The sequence below is a fragment of the Carlito syrichta genome, unplaced genomic scaffold, assembly GCF_000164805.1.
Source record: "Carlito syrichta isolate Samal-C Ts95f unplaced genomic scaffold, Tarsius_syrichta-2.0.1 Scaffold315099, whole genome shotgun sequence".
NCBI classification, from domain to species: Eukaryota; Metazoa; Chordata; class Mammalia; order Primates; family Tarsiidae; genus Carlito; species Carlito syrichta.
In genome coordinates this window covers 1,102-10,312 of record NW_007259195.1, presented here as the reverse complement: position 1 = coordinate 10,312, position 9,211 = coordinate 1,102, and positions in this window count along the sequence as shown.

The following is a 9,211-nucleotide window of genomic DNA, read 5'->3' as shown; positions in this document are numbered from 1 at the left end:
CAGTCTGGGCAACAGAGTGAGACTTCAACTAAAAAAAAAAAAAAATGCAAATGTGGGGTACAACTTAACAGCTGCGATTGTTTATGTATGTAATCAAAGTCTTTAGAGGACTTAATTTTCTCCCCACTTTCTCTGGGTAGTTACTGTAATGGCTTTGAGAATTTCTAACCTGTAATAATACACAACTGAATTTTATTTCTCTTTATGAGAAAAGTTCAAAATGCAGTTTTTCCCTAAAAAGCTTTTTCTGTTTCTCGCCTCTAATCTTTAATTAGCATCCCCTTAACACATACATGCTTAATAATAATATTAGTAATAATAGAGCCAGCCCTTATATAGTACCAGGTACCATTTTAAGTACGTTACACATGATAACTCATTTAACACATCCAGCATCTTTGTGGTTGTGGTGTCTATCATTATCATGCTTCAAATGAGAAAACTGAGTCACAGATTAAGTAGCAAAGCCATGTATTGAACCCAGATGATCTGGCTCCAAATTCTGAGTTCTTAACATTGTGCTGTAAGTTACTATTTCATCTAAATAAGTATTTATAAAGTGCCTACTCTATGCTGTGAATGTGAAACTTGGTAAATGTAGTGAGGGATTCCACTATTATTTATTGATACCATGATAAGAGGTAATGTTCATAGATACGGCTCTCCAGAGCACTGCTGATAATGTCTTTTGTTTCTGTTTTATTTTAAAGATGTGGGGCACAGTTCAGGATTAGGTATACAAGTGGTCATCTTATAGGTAACGTTTGGGCTTCCCCTGGGTCCCCAGGTTTGAGATCAGGTACCCCTATTGATGTTATATGCCCCCTTTCCTCCCCTGATGTCTTTTATTTCTAGTAAATGTCTTTTGTGAAAAGCATTTATATAAGCATTTATTTAATTCTCAACTATTTAGAGAAAGAGTATGGCTCTTCCCATTTGATAGATGAGTAGACTGAGACTCAGAAAGCCTATGTAACTTATCCAAAATCATTCAGCTATTTATAGGCAGAGGTAGGACAGGAACTAATCTCAAACTGAGACCAAAGTCTATGAGTCCATTTCGTTAGACCTGCTTCAGACATCCACCTGGCACAAAGATGAGCAAAAAATCGAGTGGATTATGAGGTGGTCTAAAGCAAACTTCTGAGAACCATGAGAGAGAATCTGTTCTATGCATGTTGCCTAGCTTCTGGTGGCTTGCTAGCAATCTTTGGCCTTCCCCGAGTTGTAAAAATAACACAGATCTCTCTGCCTTCGTCTTCATTTGGTATTCTCCTCATGCGTATGTCTGTATCCTGTTTTCCTCCTTTGGAGAAAGACACCCATCACATAGGATTAGGATACCAATCATACTGGTTAACTCCAGTATGACCTTGTCTTAACTTAATTAAACCCGCAACAACTCTACTTCCACATAAGGTCACTAGGGTATTGGAGTTGAGACTTAACCACATGAATTTTGAAGGTACACTTCCACCCTTAACCACCACTTTTATCAATTAATATCTGTGTGATTGATACAGGCAACGATTCTCTTTCCAGGTAAAGATTTTTAATTCAGGCTTTCCAACATTTCACCTGATGTCTCATCACACTATAGCTGAATCCATTTAGCCTTATAGATTGTTAATTTGTGCTGTAAATACATTGCACCTTTTCAAACTAAATTTTAGTCAAATCATGAAATGGTTTAAAAGTAAATATGCTGTCAAACATTGCTGATAATCCAGTTTTAAAATCTTTATGACAACAATAATTATTGCTAACATTATTGAGAGCTTATTATGCTATAAAAAGCATATTAAGTAATTTATGTGTAGTATGCTGTGTCTTTCTTACCACAATTTCATGAACGTATTATATCACTGTAGGAATGAGGACACTGAGCCATAAACTGCAATAAACAGCTCACATAAATGCACACAACAAACAAAGAACGTTTCTGAGATTCAGCCTAGTTCGGGCTATCAACTCTTTGTCTAATAACCTCTGTAGCCTTTGTTTAATAACAGCCACAGTGAATAGAATAAGATTATAAAAATAACTCTCTATTGCAATGTTCTGTGGCTTTGAAATTTTTTTTTTTGAGTTGGAGTCTTACTCTGTCGCTCAGACTGGAGTGCAGTGGCCGCTCTTGGCCACCACAGCCTCAACCTGCTGGGCTCTGGTGATCCTTCCACCTCAGCCTTCCAAGTAGCTGGAACTACAGGCGTGCGCTACCACGCCCGGGTAATTTTTTGGTTTATTGTAGAGATGAGGTCTCACCAAGTTGCCCAGGTGGGTCTCGAACCCGTGGACTCAGGCAATCCACTCACCTCGGCCTCCCAAAGCATGGGATCACAGGCTGAGCCACCAAGCCCGGCTGAAATTTTTTTTAATTTAAAAAATTTGAGGAAATTTTTTTTAATTTAAAAAATTTGAAGAAATTTTTTTTAATTTAAAAAATTTGAGGAAATTTTTTTTAATTTAAAAATTTGAGGTAAGTTAACCCTGTATTGTTAATTGGAATGTAAAGTGAACAGACTGTGCCTATCTACTTGAAAACCCAGCCCCTAGGGGCCAACACATCTCAGTAATACAGAATGGTATCTCAGTGATACAGGATATATTTTTAAAAAAGCATCCTGTTAGAAAACACTTGAAATTAGTGATGCAGATTGCAGAAGAAAATACACAGTACTTCTGTGACAGTGTAAAAAAAAATCACAAATTTTTCAGTAAATTACATGTCAGGTGATGCAAGCATTCACCTTCTTCCGGTTCTTAACTACCTATGTCTCTCTGCCTCTGCTCTGAGATTGGGTTAACATGATCATCTTCTTCTCTCCTCTACAAAGGAACACTTTTATGTTATCCAACAAGATTCTAGCAACACTACTAAAAACTCCTTTGACATGCTAAGGGGATTTATTTATGTAAGTCTTTTCTTTGGAACTTTTCTCAAAGTTGTTTTGGTAAATTTTCTTATGGTTGAATGAACTGTTGATGCTAGGTAGTAGGTACTTCCCATTTAGGTATTAAGAAGGTCAAAGTCTTTGGTTTGATTATTTAAGATTAAGTAGGTATGTTCTGAGAAGGTCCTAATGAGTAGTACCTTACAGCAGTGCTTCTCACACTTTACTGTGTGCACTGATCACCTAGGGTTCTTGGTAAAATGCCGAATTTCTTCCATCCCAACACTGAGATTCTGCATTCCTAACAAGACCTCAGTCTATGATGATACTGCTGGGACATGGGCCATACTTTGAGTAGAAAGGACTTCAAATAGCAGTTTTAAATCAATCTGCACTTCACAATCACTTGAGTAGCTTTTTAAAAATAATATAACAGCTTCAATGAGATGAGATATGATATAACTTATATGCCATGCAACTCATTCAATTTAATTGTACAATCTAATCAAGGTTTTTAGCACATTCACTGAGTTGTGCAACTGTCACCATGACCAATTTTAGAATATTTTAATCAGCCTCCCCTGAAAACTTATATCCATTAGTAGTTCATTTTCACTTTCCCTTCAATCTCTCTCCCTCCTCCTCCCCACCCCCAAGTTTAGGCAACCACTCATCTACTTTTGTCTCTATAGATTTGCCTATCTGGCATTTCATGTAAATGAAATCATATAATATGCATTGTGACTGGCTTTTTTCACTTAGCACAATGCTTTTGAGGTTTATTGACATTGTAAGCACTTTGTTAACTTTTATGGGTAGGTACTATTTCATTGTATGTATAGATCACATTTTATTCATCCATTCATTGGTTGATAGACCTTTGAGTTATTTCTACATTTTGCCTATTGTAAATAATGTTCATATGAATATTTATATACAAACTTTTTCCTAGATATATATTTTCAGTTTTCTTGTGTATGTAACTAGGAGTGGAATTGCTAGGTCAGGTGGTAACTCTATGTTTTGTCTTTCAAGGACCTGCCAAACTGTTTTCCAAAGCTGCTGTACCATTTAACATTCCCATAAGCAGTGTATAAGAATTCAAATTTCTTCACATCCTCACCAACACTTGTCTTTTTGATCATAACTATCTTAGTGGGCGTGATGTATCTCATTATGACTTTGATTTGCATTTCCTGGTTGCTAATGCACAGTGTTTTAAAAATATTTATTCCCAGACCCCTAGAACTACTGGATCAGAATCTCTGAGAATTTGGAGCTGGGACAATTTTTACTAAACTCTTTAGGTCATTTTGAGAATCTCAGTCATCAGAATTGCTTCCTATTCTAGCAATTACCTCTGGGAAATCATTTCAACCTTAAGGAAAAGAGAATCTCTGTGTTGCAGATTTCAGAATTCCTTATGATGAGTGACTTGATAGGATAGAAAATCGATTTCTTTTAAGACCGACAGATTAACAGACTTTAGATCTCCCAAATGAAAATATCACTTAAGGACACACTGACAATTTTCCTACTAGCAATGGATTTTTCAGCAGTGTGTATTCTTAGTAGAAATGTGATTTAGGAGTCTTCTGTGCATTATCATATGATTTTCTAGTTTATTCACTTGAATGACTAGTCTGTGGCAGCAGTGGTTTGGATGCCTACAGAATTTAAGAGTGATCAACTGGGCAGCAGTTTAAAAAGCACATGGTATCCAAGAGATTGGGTGATTTAGTGGATGTGCTCAGGGAACTGGGAAATGAGCACTCTTGCCCTGATGTTAATATATCTTGATTATTAGGCAAGTCACTTTCTCTTTTATCTGGGTAACCTCACCTAGTTAGATAGAAATAAATTACAGAAAATAGAATATTGACTTGAATAATTGCTTGTGTCCTATGCCCCTCTTGGAAGCTACTACTAATAGTTGTCATTCATTTATTCAGAGTTTTCTACCAGCCAAACATTGTGTTAAATGCTTCCCACTTTTCCTATTTAATCTTCATACCACCCTCTGAGGTAAATATTATTACACACACACTTACAGACAAGGAGATTAACACTCTTAGCAGTTGAGAGTGAAAGATATGCGACTATACAACTGTACCTGATGGATGTACAGCTATTACCATACAAGGCTGGAACTGGAATACAGGTTGTCTTCAGACCTGGTTTTAGATTTTCCAATTTTTCTCATAAAAAATAAAAAAGCAAAACAAAACAACTCCAATAGCCTAACAAACAAAAACTACTCCCCAAAAATTATAAAGAAAAAAGAATCAAGCCAGGCTTGGTGGCTCAGCCTGTAATCCTGTGCCTTTGGGAGGCTGAGGTGAGTGGATTGCCTGAGCCCGCGGGTTCGAGACCTGCCTGGGCAGCGAGACCTCATCTCTACAATAAATCAAAAAATCAGCTGGGCGTGGTAGCGCGTGCCTGTAATTCCGGCTACTCGGAAGGCTGAGGCGGAAGGATCGCCGGAGCCCAGCAGGTGGAGGCTGCAGTGGCTGGGAGCGGCCACTGCACTCCAGTCTGGGCGACAGAGTGAGACTCCAACTCAAAAAAAAAAAAAAAAAAAGAAAAAAAGAAAAAAGAATCTGTGTAATCCACCATCCAGAGAGAAGTGAAGTTCACTTCTGGGTTCTTCCTGTTCAGCCTGCCTACAAAGTTGAAGGACAGATTTCAGTACTAATGTACATCTAGCAGTTGATGGGTAAGCAAAGGGAGTTGTGATTGAAGACAGCATAAATTTGGAAGTCCCATTGACCATGGCTTGAAACCTGGCTTAGCTGTGTGATTTTGGACACATTCACTCTTGAAATTCATTTTCCTCATCAGTTAAATGTTGGTCAAAATACCTACATGCAGGCTTATCTAATGTTTCTAAGAATGGCTAAAACACACACAATGTACAATAAGTATTTAATAATTGGATGATAATAATAATGTATTGACTAAGTGTAATAGAAACATCAGTCAATTTGAGCCAAGTTACATCGGTTGCTTAGGTCAAAAAGCTACCTGTTATTCTTGGTAGTTCTCACTGTGATAAACTGTGTTCAATCCGTCATCAAAAATTGTCAACCCTAGCCGGGTTCGGTGGCTCAGCCTGTAATCCCAGCACTTTGGGAGGCTGAGGTGAGAGGATTGCCTGAGCCCGCCTCAGCCTTCCAAGTAGCTGGAACTTCAGGAGCGCGCTACCATGCCCGGCTAATTTTTTGATTTATTGTAGAGATGAGGTCTCGCCAAGTTGATTTATTGTAGAGATGAGGTCTCGCGTGCCTAGGCGAGTCTCGAACCCACAGGCTCAGGCAATCCACTCACCTCAGCCTCCCAAAGGCGTGGGATTACAGGCTGAGCCACTGAGCCCGGCAAGAGAGAAATATTTTAAAAACATAAACCAGCTCATATCACTTCCTTGCTCCAAAGGTTTTCCATTACACTTGGAAGAAAACACAACTTCTTGTCCAGCCAACGTGGACCTGTGGCAGGATGCGACATCGGTGTTTACCTAAGTTGGTACAAACATACATAAATAATAGTGTGATCAGTGTCATGGTGGAGCTTCAAGAAACTCAGACATTGAAGTAGGGACAAAAAGAGAATGTCAGAGGAGAAAAGATATTCCTAAGAAATTTATATCTAAGCCGTAGCCAGAAATCAATTAAAAGAAGCCAAGCAAAGAAATAGAGAGAGGTCTTCATGCAGACACAGCAACAGCTATATTGTAGGCTGTCACTGCCCTGTCCATAGCCTATGAATTCTTCAGTTTGTTCTGGTGTGGCAGAATGCGGCATATGCTCAAATATATTTCTTGTATGATTGAGTGAATAAACACAGAAGCATGTAGCTGGTTCAGGATTAGCAGTTGGCCTCATGGCAATCACCTGGAATAACGCCCACTAGCCCAGGGCAGGAAAGGAGTTGATAGCAGTTAAAGGTATTTCCTTTTGAAAGGCAAGTTGTAACTTTAAAGACCCACCAGGCGCTGGGTAGGTTTTGTTTAAGAAAGGTCAAATGACCCGGAGACTGGCTATTTCATGGAAACGGAAAAGAGTCTTATCTAAAACCCCTCTTCTGAAGTTGACGGTTTACGAGACTGCAGTTTCTGGAAACCATTTGTTCTTTGAAAAATCTGATTTTGCTGAGTACAACCTTGTAAGATTCCAAAGGAAGTATGTAATCACTCAGCACAAACCCCCTCCCTTACCTAAACAAGGGTATAAGACCCCACATCTCCTGTTCTGGGGTGCTCGGTTTGGATGCATTAGTTCCATTGAGCCCGCTGTGCTAGCAAGCGTAATAAAGTGCCACTTCCTATAATAGTCTCGGTGTCACAATCTCTCTATTTTTCCAGCTACAGACCCACTGAAATCAACTTTAACACCTTCTCCTAGCTTTCCTTTTGCTCCTGAAACACTAACTAATGTCCTTGTAGGCCATTTTCACCTTCTGTCTGAAATTCTCCACATTCCCCCTTCTCAGCCCTTCGTGTGGTGGCTTCCTTTGGGCATTTCAAATGCGTTCTCTTCAAAGATGTCTTTTCTTGATCACCCATCTAAAATCTCCCCCCATCTTCACTTATCCATATACCTGTTTTGCTTTTGTTAAAGTAGTATTTAAATGTGTTTATATATAATTGGGAAACAATTACTCTAGTACTGTAACTAGAGAGCAGAATAGTTTGAAGGGCCAATTAACCATAAACAAGAGAGAGGATGATAAAATTTAGAGGGAAGAGAATCCAGAGGTCTGAATTGTAAAGTTCACAGGTAGCCTAGCTCTCAGGCTGGTTAAAATCTCAATGTGAGGGCAGGGAGTGGAGACAAGAAAAGCCAGGTGGGGCAATGCATTCATGCTGAACAGGGAGTTGAGAGGCCACTTGGCATGACATGAGAAGGGAACTTGATATGAAGAAATGAATGTGATGCCTAGAAGGACGGACGGAGGCAGATTGCGGAGAGTCAGAGGCATTTATGAGTGTTCCAGTAGCAAAGGACCTTTATGTTTCTTATTTTCAGAACTGGCTTCTGTTTAGTCCTATTAAGCTTCTCACATACAATTCTACTGTGGCAGGATGCGGCATATGCTCAAATATATTTCTTGTATGATTGAGTGAATAAACACAGAAGCATGTAGCTGGTTCAGGATTAGCAGTTGGCCTCATGGCAATCACCTGGAATAACGCCCACTAGCCCAGGGCAGGAAAGGAGTTGATAGCAGTTAAAGGTATTTTCTTTTGAAAGGCAAGTTGCAACTTTAAAGACCTGCCAGGCCTGGGCAGGTTTTGTTTAAGAAAGGCCAAATGGCCCAGAGACTGGCTATTTCATGGAAATGGAAAAGAGTCTTATCTAAAACCCCCTCTTCTGAAGTTGACGGTTTACAAGACTGCAGTTCCTGGAAACCATTTGTTCTTTGAAAAATCTGGTTTTGCTGAGTACAACCTTGTAAGATTCCAAAGGAAGTATGTAATCACTCAACATGACCCCCCTCCCTTACATAAACAAGGGTATAAGACCCCACGTCTCCTGTTCTGGGGCGCTCAGTTTGGACGCATTAGTTTCATTGAGCCCACTGTGCTAGCCAGCGTAATAAAGTGCCACTTCCTATAATAGTCTCAGTGTCACGATCTCTCTATTTTTCCGGCTACACTACCAAAGGACCTGTTGGCTTAGAACTGCTTAAATACCAGTGATTTGCATTGGTGACTTTTCCCTTTAGTTAAATGTGTGTGCAAACAGTCAGACAATAGTCAAGTCAGTGAGGAAGAAGACATGTTGGGCTTGAAAGGCACAGGGAACAGTTAGAAGAGAGTCTCCCGACATGGCGCTAAAACACTATATGGAACCTAACAAAGACAACAACGGCCCTAAATTCCTGCTCTTCCCACACGCGCGAAACTTAAACCTCTACACAAATATTATCTCCCGATAGAAATACTACCTCATAGCTCCCTCCAATAAAGACCCTAAGCTGGCACCGCCAGGCTCCGATAGAGCACTGCCGCCCCCTCCCAAACCAATAAATACAGATCTCTCTCGCCCTTGCTCTCTCTCACTCCCCCTTCCCTACCAGGCAGTTGACCTTCTTCCCTCTCCCTGTAGCCGCTGCTCTAATAAATCTCTTGGCCTCAAAGGGTGTAGAGTCTCACTGGCGCCATCCTCCTTCATTGGTGCCGTGCTCGGTCGGGAGCCCTCTCGCCTAAGGCAAGGCCCCATCCCGTTGCCGGTGGTACTCGCCTCTTGAGGCCTTCACCCACTTTCTTGAATGCCAGCGCCGCATCCATCACCACCTCAGATAGGTAAGTGCCCCCA